A 12,065-nucleotide genomic window follows, 5' to 3' on the forward strand; every position below is an offset into this window, starting at 1 on the left:
TACATGTGTAGATTCATTCCAAACGGTTCTAATTTTTCAGATCTTGTAATATAGGGACGTGTTGGGTGCCCGGAAGCATAATATACCGACGATTTGTCACCTAGCGTAAAATGTTACGCTTTGGCAGTGAGAACGTGTTGTGCATTTATATATAGAAATATAACCAGAATAAATCCAACTGAGTCTGATTCAGATTCATGGCGAAGTGCTGGCAGTCTGTCTGCATTTATAAATTACATGGCAGTTATCTGCAAATTAGATTCAGACAAAGTCACCCACAGTTGTTTGGAATTGGGTTACCTCTGACTAGGTAACATGTGCAATCGCCTTGTGAATAAAGAGGTCCCTACAGTTACTTGCAATCTGTCACCAAATGCAAAAAAACTGGAAACCACTTATTTTTTCCCCAGTTGCAGGGAAGTTGCAATTCTACTTTTAATCTAGTGTGACTGAGCAATTATTAAAAAAAAAAAAAAAAAACCTTCAAGCTGTGCAGCAGGTACACAATAGTTAAATCAAGTGTGCAAATCTGGCAGATTTTAGCAGGTGATTACTGCAGTCAATGAGGTCATCACAACTTGCCTTCTTAGATGCTGGACTCAACCACCCTGCACATTGTGTACATAGTGAAAATACAAGCTTGCTAATGCTCTGAGACGAAGTGAAAGAGACTCTTCAGCCAGATGCGTGAAGTACTAATTGGTAGTGACCAGTGTTGGCTTTGTCGTTGCTTTGCTGTTTGTTGGGTACATCTAGACTTTTGGCAGAGCACCGGTTAGCTTGTTATTAACAACCCACTAAAGCCTTCAGTTCCCTTCTTTTGCTCCTCTTATTTTTTCCCCACACACCTACACCATTTAAATTAAATATCTATTCCAAATTCAACATTATTAAAAAGTATCATCGTTAATCTCACCAAAGTCCAGCATCTCCACTTGGGGGGAACAGGTTATTGTCTTAAGTAAGCCGTGTCATATCAGTACTGCATGTAAGCATATTACATCTGTGTTAATGCACAAACTAAAGAAAGAAAAATCATTGCATTACAGACTTCAAAGCTTTTAAAGGAACCCAGTCTAATTTAGCCTTTGAAGCTCTGTAACATGGTGAAGATGCTGTTTTTTCCTTGATGTTTACAGCACCTGCTACTGAATGAATTAAACAAATGACCCTCAACAGCCCCCGAACTTCTTCTGTAATGTCTGTAATTCTCTTCCTCATATTTAGCTACAAGGATCAGCACATAATACAGTTTTTATATATTTTCTGCTCACCATGTCAACATCAAACCATCGCCACATGATGTTAGACACCTTACAGCTAACAGCAAAGGTAGTTATTTCATGATAACCAGTTCTATGCTGCTTTCTCAGGGAAGTGAGCAGAGCGGAGAAGCTCTCTCAATAAAAAGCAGTGTCTGGTTCAGCTTGAAGCCCTTGATATTTTGACATGATGTTTTGCTGAAGGGAAAAGATCTCTTTTCTAATAGCAGGCTTCTGGTAATCATCCAGACCTCCCACAGATTATAATTTGACCGACTGCGGAGTAATTAGGTGGCAGAGTTTGTCCTGCTAATTATCAGCCCACCTACAGTACAGCATGTAGGAAGTAACAAAGTCTGTCCGCTGGTACTTCCCTCCACTTCTCCTTCATTCATCTCTAATGAACACACTTAATTCCATTCATGTGTGGGCTGGTTAAATGAGACACTCAGACATTTGACACAGGAGCCTTGTCTGAATAGCTCATTACAATCAATTAAAGCTGGGGTTAGGCAGAGTGTTTATGGTGTCGCTGGACAATAAGCCGTGTTAGCTTTTCAGCATATTCGAGTGCTCCGAGAGGGAACCAGATTCCTGTATTTCCTTTGGCCTCTTTTTCAGGCTTGTGAAAAACGATCCTGTCAGTAGAGACTTTGGTCTATCACAGGGATTTCCGACCAGATCAGGTGAGACATAGGAAATTCATATAGCAATTCATAGAATGGTCCTCTTATCTGAGAAAGTGGTGCTTAAATCCTGTCTTCTTCTTTCTGTTGCTTCCTTTAGGAGCCATCTGCCTCAGTCTCACCTCATCTGAAGCATCTTCTGTCAGGTCAGTCGTCAGCATGTCCTTCTTCACTACATCCATGAATTTCCTTTGTGGTTTTCCTTTTTTCTTCCTGCCTGACAGCTTCAACATCATTTGCCCAATATATCCACTATCCCTCCATAGCACATGTCCAAGACATCTCAAACTTGCCTCTCCAACCTTGTCTCTCTTTTAAATCGTGTGCAAAGCCTTATTCGTCCCTAAATGTCAGAAATCAATCAACATGGTTAAAATCAGCTCCATTGGCATTTTAGTTATAACACTTTGAAGAATTACATTTTGGGTTTTTATCTTTCTGACGTGAAGAACGCTGCAGGAAATTACTGTTCTCTATAAAACTGAACAATAACTCTGTGGCACATCAACATACCTATCAGGCATTTTTCTGTATTATACCTTCTTGCAGCGCTTTCTCAGATTTATACCATACTTATTATTTATTAATGACATTTGAACTACTCTCTTGGATAATCTCAGTCTTACTTTTTACTCTTTATTACCTTACCTAATTTTTTTTATCACTGTTGTATATGTAAAGTGATCTGTTTCTCTCGCTCTCAATCTATCCATAAAACAGAAGCAGAAAAATAATTTATGACAGCAATGTGCTTTAATTTTCAATAATTTTGTTAAGACCTTAAGCATGTTGCCATTTGAAATGCACATTTGCTACACGTATTATACCTAGATTTGTACTCATATTTCCTATATGTTTTATATTTTGAATGAGTATATAAAACACAGAAAAAACGAAAGAGATTCAGTGGAAATATGTGACAAAGATATGTGAAAAAGCAGTTTTAACCCACTAGAACTGCCCTGGATTCCACACAGTACATGTATATTTATGTTTAGATGGAGGTTTTAGCCTGTCTTTTTTATTTTACTTCATTCAACAACTTCAATAAATAAAAAGGTTACAGATAACAGACAGTTTGTTGTGGTCACTGAACACCGGAGCTCTTATAAAGAGAGCTTAGCGGCTCGTGCAATTTTTGAGAAGAGCTCACCTTCCCTCTCCCACCCTCAGCACTATATCGGCACTATAGACAGTTTATTAACCACATGCATGTGTGGTTGGGAGCCTGTAGAGAGTAGTAAGGTCAGTGGAGAAGATCACTGGGCTCCCCTTCTCCACATCAAATTTTTGCACAAAAACGCTGCCTAACCAGCACAAACAAATTCCTGGATGTTTCAAATGCTCCATATGGAGATTCTCAGGGATCTCCTGACCTTCACGGGATAATGTTGGACTCTCTCATCAGTTCATAAGAATTCATTCTGTTTCTGTTTTTGCATTTCTGTGTGACTGTGAATGTGTTGCTTTGCTTGTAATTGGAAAAGTAACCATGGTTCATTCATGCAGCAGCAACACTGCACTGCTGCACAATAGTGCCTAGCAGTTTCTTAGGGAAAATACAGGCAACACAACAGACAATCTTATGTTTGTAAGGTAAACATCAGTAAACGTGGCGTTTAATCAGGCTCTATATATTGAGCATTTTTTCCATAATACTCCATATCCATAAAGATATAATTAACAAATCCAATTGATTTCTAACTTTTTATCAGATTTAAGTCTTTACCCAGATTAGAGGGATTTAAAGCTGGATAAAAGATCATAATTAACAGAAAAAATGTATGGGCTGTTGAAGGCTTGACCCTCCTCCTCACAGCCTTCAACATGGCTGATAAGAGCATTTGGAGGTGAAACTGGAAAATCATTTCATTATTGGATAGCAAGGTTGTAAGGTAGCTCTGCCGTGATAACTGATACAAATCAGGGCAAACACTGACTCCACTATGTGGAAGCAGACACAGAGGAGAGGCTGGAAATGTTTTTGGGGAGAGAAGGCGATGAGTGTGAGGATAATCCGTTAAAAGTACATGTCGTCTGCAGGCAGACATGTTTAAAAAGTTGTCCTCGTCTGCTGTTATTTCTCTGTCACAGATTAGCTCTGTTTCTCTGGGGACTGTTATTTTTCCATTAGAGATTAGACCAGTGTTATCTCCTATTAAGAAGGAGAGCTTGGAAGAGTCAAGGTGCTCTTAAACCGAAGCTGGGGAACTGTAGAGCAATCTGATAAATATTCTCTGCAGACCAGGAGAGCTAATGCTCCATTTAAACTCTGTCTCTTGACTTGTCATCGCCTTCTACCTTCCTCTGTCTGACTTCTTTCCTTCATCTTCCACCCTCATCAGTCTGTTACACTCAATCACTGACTAGTGAGTCATTGTGACCATGGAGGAAAACTTGGTTTAAAAACCATCAGCAGCGCACTGTAGCCTGACATTTGCATGATAATCCAACCGCTTCTCAACGCCGACACATGATGCCGCCTAAGATCAGTGTTATGTCTATATGTGAACCAGCTTCTAAACGGCTCTATTGAGAGCTTGAAAACAGGAAAGCAACTGGACTTCTTTAGTTGTCTTCTTTTATTAAGCTCTTAAGGCTACCATGACTGAAAACCTACACAGACATTTCCTGGTTTCTGCTTTTCATTTTTAGTGCTAGCCTGTTGCGTGTTTACCGTGTCTTCTTTACTTCCTACTTTTTGTTTCTTTCCCTCCATTGTGATTGCATCATCTCTATTGTCTTTTAGCTGCCTGGTTTCCTCATTAATCACCACCGTGTATGGATAAAATATAGTCCCGTTTTTAACTCTCGCTCTCATCCTTTACTTTTAGTTATGTAAACCTGTCTCTGTGCCCTGCACTTCCTGGCTCATGTATCCTGAGCCTCTAGCAGGTGTAATTAACCTGAACACAGTGCTGTCAGATGTTTATCCAGTCGAGTCATTAGACATTATATACCTTGTCATATATTTGAAAAATAACGCTTCTGTTGTTTTTGTTACTTTGATTTTGTTGCAATAAATACGAAAATGTGTATTTCCTGTGTCTCTTCACGATGCAATTAAAAAAGTCCATTGTTCTAAAACAGGAGGGGACAAACTGAACTATTAAACTGGAAAACTGGAGATAGCAGTTCGTGCTCTTCATTTCCTTTCTGTTGTCGCAGTAGTATGCACAAATGTGAAGAATGAAGAAAGAGAGGTAGAAAGAATTTCACATCTCCTCAAAAATTTCTGCATAAACTGTAAAGTTTTAAAAAATGTGCCAGAAGGACCTTCAAATATCTGACAGCAGGAAGATGTGAGGTTGGGAGATTTCTGACACTGTCCAACAATCTAATTCCAAAAATTTGTCACCTGGATGTCTGTGGCGCAGTGTCTCTAAGACTGTTTGTTTTTATCCTTTGCACACCGTTTAGTTGGAAAAGGCTCTTTTTTTGAAAATTGAAGGATTGAAGTCATACTGCTGTACGATGTAGAGAAGATGGAGTTAACCTCCATGACATACCTCACTGACAAGTGAAGTCTATCAAGCTGAGGTGTTTTGTAAACAAAGTGATCGTGGCTCAAGAGTTGGCAGTTCGTCTTGTAATCGGAAGGTTGCCGGTTCGAGTCCTGGCTCCGAGAGTCTCAGTCGTTGTGTCCTTGGGCAAGACACTTCACCCGTTGCCTACTGGTGGTGGTCAGTGTCCGGCAACCTCGCCTCTGTCAGTGCGCCCCAGGGCAGCTGTGGCTACAATGTAGCTTGCCATCACCTGTGTGTGAATGGGTGGATGATTGAATGGGGTCCATAGGGGCTAAGTAAAGCGCTATACAAATACAGGCCATTTACCATTGTTATGCAGCAGAAACTTGTCAATTACAAGGTAGGCCAGCTTAAAGCATATCTTGTCTGATCTTCCTTTCTGTCTCTATTCCATCGTATATCCATCCATCCATTCTCTACCTTTCTGCATGTTATGCAATTCAGCGTCACAAGAGAGCTGCAGCCCATCCAAACTTTCATGGTGTTACAGGCAGGTACACTCTGTGCAGGTCACCAGGGTGTACCCTGTATACCCAGAAGTGCATCAAAGTACTCTGACTCTTAGAGCATCCATAATTTACAAACTGAACATTATGTAGTATTATGAACTGATCTGAACTGAAAATAGCTTTTTTCTGTTACACTTTTACACAATCATATTTATTTTTGCAGCCAGATGAGTGGCCCCCTGGTGGGCATTCAAAAAAATACAGATTTGCGGCACTCCTAGCCACAGCAATGCGTGTAACGATGTCAAGCTTTGCCTGTCGCAAGTTGCTTAAGTTGGGGTAAGTTGCAGTACCAGCAGATGGCGATATTTTATTTCAAGCCAACATGAAAAAATAAATGGAAAACATTTGAAGAGACATTGCTAGCACATTTACTTCTAAATACATATCAGCCACCGTCTTAATAGTTCCTGGAATGGAAGGAGCCTGGAATGTATTTCATACCTCCCACAGGTGGTAGCGACTTGTTGGCGTTAAATATTATCTCCCCCTGCTGGTAGTGCAAATTAACCATGCATGTCCATTTGACGCTTAGGACAGAGAAAGCTGAACATCCAGAGGGTTTACCAGCGTGTCCATTACACACTTTGCTATGATCTTGAGTCGCAGCTTAACTTTTTAGATGAGAAGAAGTCATTTTTTTAAATGCAGTCTAAGGATCGTTAACAGATTAAGGTAATAGAAGTTACCTTAAAAATTTAGATGTCATAATCTGTTTGATAGTGTTAGACACATTTTAATCCATATTAGTACAGCAAAATCTTTTTCTTTTCTTTTCTTTGATTTTTTAATGAAACTAAACCTTTAAAAACATTCTGCTGTAAAAAAAAAAAAAAAAAAAGCTCAGATTTATTCTCAGCAGCCTCGGTTCATTTTACAACATGAGCTGCCTGTTCTGCTAAAACATAATGTAATTCAGAAATTCAGCTTCCACCTGCACAAATGCCAATTTTCTCATGTTTGCCTGTAAATGACTTGGACTCTAAAGTGATATTCAACAAGCCCAAGTCATTTTCAATTCTTTAAGATTGTAACGAAAATTACCCGTGTTTTCAGTCATATAATTATCTCAGTAAGAAGCCTCCATTTTCCTGCAGGTATCACCTAGCTGTCCCATTACAGTCGATATCATGAGGTTCTCTCCAGCTAAAGTCTCTCATTTACCCTGTGACACACCTCCCATTACACACGCCCACAGGATGACATTTACAGAAGCCTCCTATTTGTTGTTATCTCACAAACCGAGACGGTGAGCTATTTTCTGCTCAGCAGGAGCCTCCATCTCATTCTCCCTCAAATTATTGTCTCTTTTTTTCTTCTTCTTCAGTTTGCTGTTATATTTTCCCAGATATTGTCAGGCTATCTTCAACTTGGTCAACTTTTCTCTTTTTTTTTTAGAGCTTTTTCAAAAGATTTTCCAGAGTCAATGCGAAATGACTCTCACAGGAGCAGCAGTGGCAGCGTATATTGTTCAATTTAGGATCAGTTTACTTTTTATCCAGGTGACGGGCAGAGGAACAAAGATGCTTTGACAGTCGCCTGGCACCATGAGGATTACGCTGACATTGGTTGTGTGTTTTCGGTGCTTGATAAGATGCTCAGAAAACAGCTTTATTAAGCCAAAGTACACGGGATATAAACTCTGTAAATATAACCACAAATCTCTTAACATGTTTTCCTGTTGTGACAGTGGGATTTATATTATCAACCTACAGCAGAGTAAAGTAGATTATGGTCAAGCGTTGCAGGAATCATTAGTGCAAAACCATCCCTGCAGACGCTTTAAAAGGGCAATATATTCAGCCAACAACGAGGCAAGAGAAATGTTTTCAGGCTATAATTTAAAGTCAGTTTAATGTCTACTGAAGGGCACATGAATAATGTATTTCTAAATAGATCTATTTAACCTCACATCGGTTTTCTGCATTTTTTCTTATTTTTGCTTAGAGAAAGCTGTTAGAACTGGCAGCTGCAGTTTAATTTCCCCACCAGGCAGATTCTAGATTTAGAAAGCATTGCTACCCTTGTTTTCATTTGTTGTTTCAAAATGTAGGCGTCGTGAAGCCCTGTGAGACTGCAGCCTTGATTAAAGTCATTACAAATCAAATTGACTGGACTTAAAGGAAAACACAGAGCGCATTTAATGCTGCACCAGGCAAGGCTGCGAAATGTTGCATCAAAAAGTCGCCATCCACTTCCCCAAGTACCTCCTGTTCAACTGTTATTTAAAGAAATCCACGTACATCCTCACCACCACGTGGGGCAAGCGCAGAGCTGATCATGGAAAAGAATTGACCGTTTGCCCACAGCAGAACTCAAATTTTCTAATTTACTGCATCTAGTAATGTGCAACGGTTTGAGGACACCTCTTCAACAGACAGTGAAACACAGGGAAACGCCATTTTAAATCACCCGTGATAAGTCACATGAACACGACCAGTGGCAATAAGGTCTAATCAGAACCACGTATTAGATAGGACATACATGTTGCCTTGGCATAAATCAGACAAAAGGAAATAAGTACAGAAAATAAGTAAATGAAGATTATCCCCACAAACCGGTTCAGGGTTTGAGTTATAAACCATCAAGGTTAACAGAGACTGGTCCAGAAAAAGAGAAAACACCCAGTGTGTAGCAGTTCACTGAGCAGAAGAATTACTTGACTCTATTGAGCTCATTACACCCAAAGTATGCAGAAGAGCAGGCGTGTCGAACTCCAGGCCTCCAGGGCCGGTGTCCAGCAGGTTTTAGATATCACTCTGGGTCAACACACCTGAATCAAATGATTCGTTCATTAGCAGGCCTCTGGAGAACGTCAAAACATGTTGAGGAGGTAATTTAGCCATTTAAATCAGCTGTGTTGGACACATCTAAGCTTGTAGGACACTGGTCCTCGAGGCCTGGAGTTCGACACCCCTGCAGAAGAGCGTCTCTCAAAACCCAGCACAAATGAAGGCTATTCTGAAGGCAAAAGGTGATCCAAATCAATACTCGCAAGGTGTAACTAACAAAGTTACCGGTAAGTGTATATAGATTATATGACATTTAAAAGATCCCTATCTTTGCTAAGTGAGAGCTGTCCATATACTCCAGGTCCCTAATTGAAATTCAGAAGTCATGTGGTCACTGGTGAGAAATCCTCTTCACGTACAAAGTGACAAAGAGAGCGAGAGAAAGGAAAAACATCTGTGATTGAACGCTCTGTCCAGAGGAGGCTGAGATCAGTCGTGTTAATCTTTTTCCTTTCTCATCCTTTTGGTATTATTTAGTGTAAAGCTTCACAGAAAAGCTGGATTTGTACACTCACTGATGTGCTCTCAGAGAAATTAAATGAAAACATTTCAGTTTCCTCGCTCCCGGCTGGAGCCGAAGCAGAGGCTCCCATGAAGTTAGATTTTTTTTTGTTTTGTTTTGTTTTGTTTTAGAGAGTTGATTTCTTTATATTGCAGATATTAGCAAAATGGTGATCCAGACCAAAAATCAGTACCACTCCTGCAACAAATGTCTTTTGCAACAAATCACATTAAGCATTTAATTGTTTGCAAAAGTAAAACATTTGAATTAGATGGTTTGAAATGTCTCTTCAGTTTGGGCAAACCTTTATGTAAATAACATATACTGTATTTTCCACACTATAAGGCGCACTTAAAATCCTTTAATTTTCTTAATCCTTTAATTTTCTCAAAATCGACAGTGCGCCTTATAAGCCGGTGCACCTTATGTATGAATTCTGGTTGTGCTTACTGACCTCGAACTGATGTTATGTGGTACACGGTGCTCACAAATCTGTCAAAAAATCTTTTATTATGACTTTGGTAAGCTACGAAGCCGCACCGCCTGATGGATTGTCGGAGCATTACGGCTGCTGTAGTCAGGAGCCTCATGGATTAATCTGGGTCCAAAACTCCGTCTACTTCAGGTCCCAAAATCTAACGAACAGTGAGTTAGAAGTTAGCAGGAAGTTAGCTCGCTAGTTTCCACCCGAACATGATATAGCATGTTCTGAAAAAATTTAAACGTACAGCTCTGCTATCTGAAGACAGAAAACTAAACAGCAGTGACTTTTGTAGGGTTACTGAAGTTGGACTAGCTGGTATATAATGATGTGCTACACGATCACTAGCGACACAGCTATGTTAGCATAACATATACGCAGTGAAGCTGGAGGATGAACGCTAACTTTGTTCCACTGGATAAAAGTAGAGGTGAGGGTTCCTGATGGTTAGGGACAAATGTAATCGCATGGCAGGATGCTGTAAACGAACCAAACTTCAGTCAGGAGAACAACTGAGATAATCCATACGAGGTTAGTCATTAATATACTGCAACAACATGGGAATAGAGCAGCTGCGAGAGAATTCAACATTAATGAATCAATGGTACGGAAGTGGATGAAGCAAGAAGAATGAGTTGAGTAAAGTTTGACTTATCTGACTGTTTTGTTTCGCTTAATGCGCCTTATGGTCTGAAAAATACGGTTCATGTTGTTCCTTATCCTGATTATATACAGCAGTAATAAGTTTATGAAAGGTTTAACATACAACTTGAACACTGTACCTTGAACTACATATCTGCATGGTGCAAAAAAAGACCATTTACATGAAACCACCATTGATTTGTTAAACAAAAGCATGAAATTTAATTTAAAATAATAATTAAAGGGAGCCTTCCATGTTCATATCGAGTTCTGTTTACTTGAGTGCAACCACTGTTGGAAAAGACTCAATCTGTGTTATTATTCCTGGTTGAACATTGCGTCACCCATCCTTCTCCTGATTCCACATCCAAAGTAAGTAAAATAAGTACACAGGTTCCCCTCAGGTGGGTTATTTTATGTTGTAAGAACGATGTCTGATATGAGCATTTTGCTTGAGGACTTAATGACATCAGTGTCTTCAAATAAACAGATCATAGTATCTTTCCCTCACATCTATTTATTTTTTTTTTTTTTTGTGACTGGGGGGGTTTTTAGGCTTGCTTCATTATGATCGTGTCTCCTGCTGTTTTTCTTTTTCTTTTTTTTTACATATGCGATCAGAAATTCATCACAAGCGCCACTGAGCAGTGATATAGTTACATTTGGAGTCATTAATTTACCATGCACAGCAGATATGAAGGGATTTATCTGGATAGCATTAAAGCAACTTTATTGAAACCATCTATATTGCCACCCATGCTGTTTTCATGTACAACCAGATTTGTCATCATAATTAAATTCACTACATCGGAATATTTTACACGAGTAAAACTTCGTTCTCTCTATCTCTCCATGTATCCATCAATCTATTCCCAGCTCCATCTCACTGTGTTTCCACCATAATCAAAGCTGTGATCGCATCCATATTCACATCCCACCTGGATCCATATTTCTACTCATCCATATTGGCAATGGGCAGCGAGCCAGTCGGAACAGGTGTTGAAAGTTGTCGCCTCTCTGTGCCGTTTGTGTTGTTGTGATGCCGCTTATGTCCCAAGGTCAGAGCGCCCAGTGATGGATTATTACTTTGCACAGCTTTGAACTGCATGAGACAGAGACAGATTTCAGTGAATTGGAGAAAAGCAGTTTTCTGTGGAGCGTTTCGGGCTGAAGCATCAGAGTGGCTGGATGAAAAATGACCTCTAAGTTCTCCTGAGTGAGACAATGAACAACAATCAGAATCACTTTGATCATCTTGTACAAAAAACGAATGGGACTTTATCTTTGTGTTGACAATACTGATAGATAGGAAGAAGATACTGTATGGGAGTCAAACAAATCACACTGACAGACATGGAATAGGAAATCTTTAGCCAATCTGCTGACTGCGTTGCCCTTAAACTTCTCACTCCTTTTGCAGGTTTTCTCCTGGAGCTTTGCTGGTGACAGCCTTAAATTTGCTTTAACTTTTCTGTATAACCTCATGCTTGAATACAGATGAGGTGAAAATTCTGCTCTAGACTTTCTAAGAGCGCTGGCCTGATTATGTGTAATTTGAAAAGACAGAGCTGAGGCGTTGAAACAGTATAAATCATTTTTAAATGTCAACGTTACAGCAACAGCAGTTCCCTACATTGTAATAAGAGTGCTTTCCTTTCAAAGAT

This window comes from Perissodus microlepis, chromosome 18 (assembly GCF_051167445.1).
Source record: "Perissodus microlepis isolate ML-2025 ecotype Zambia chromosome 18, ASM5116744v1, whole genome shotgun sequence".
NCBI lineage: Eukaryota > Metazoa > Chordata > Actinopteri > Cichliformes > Cichlidae > Perissodus > Perissodus microlepis.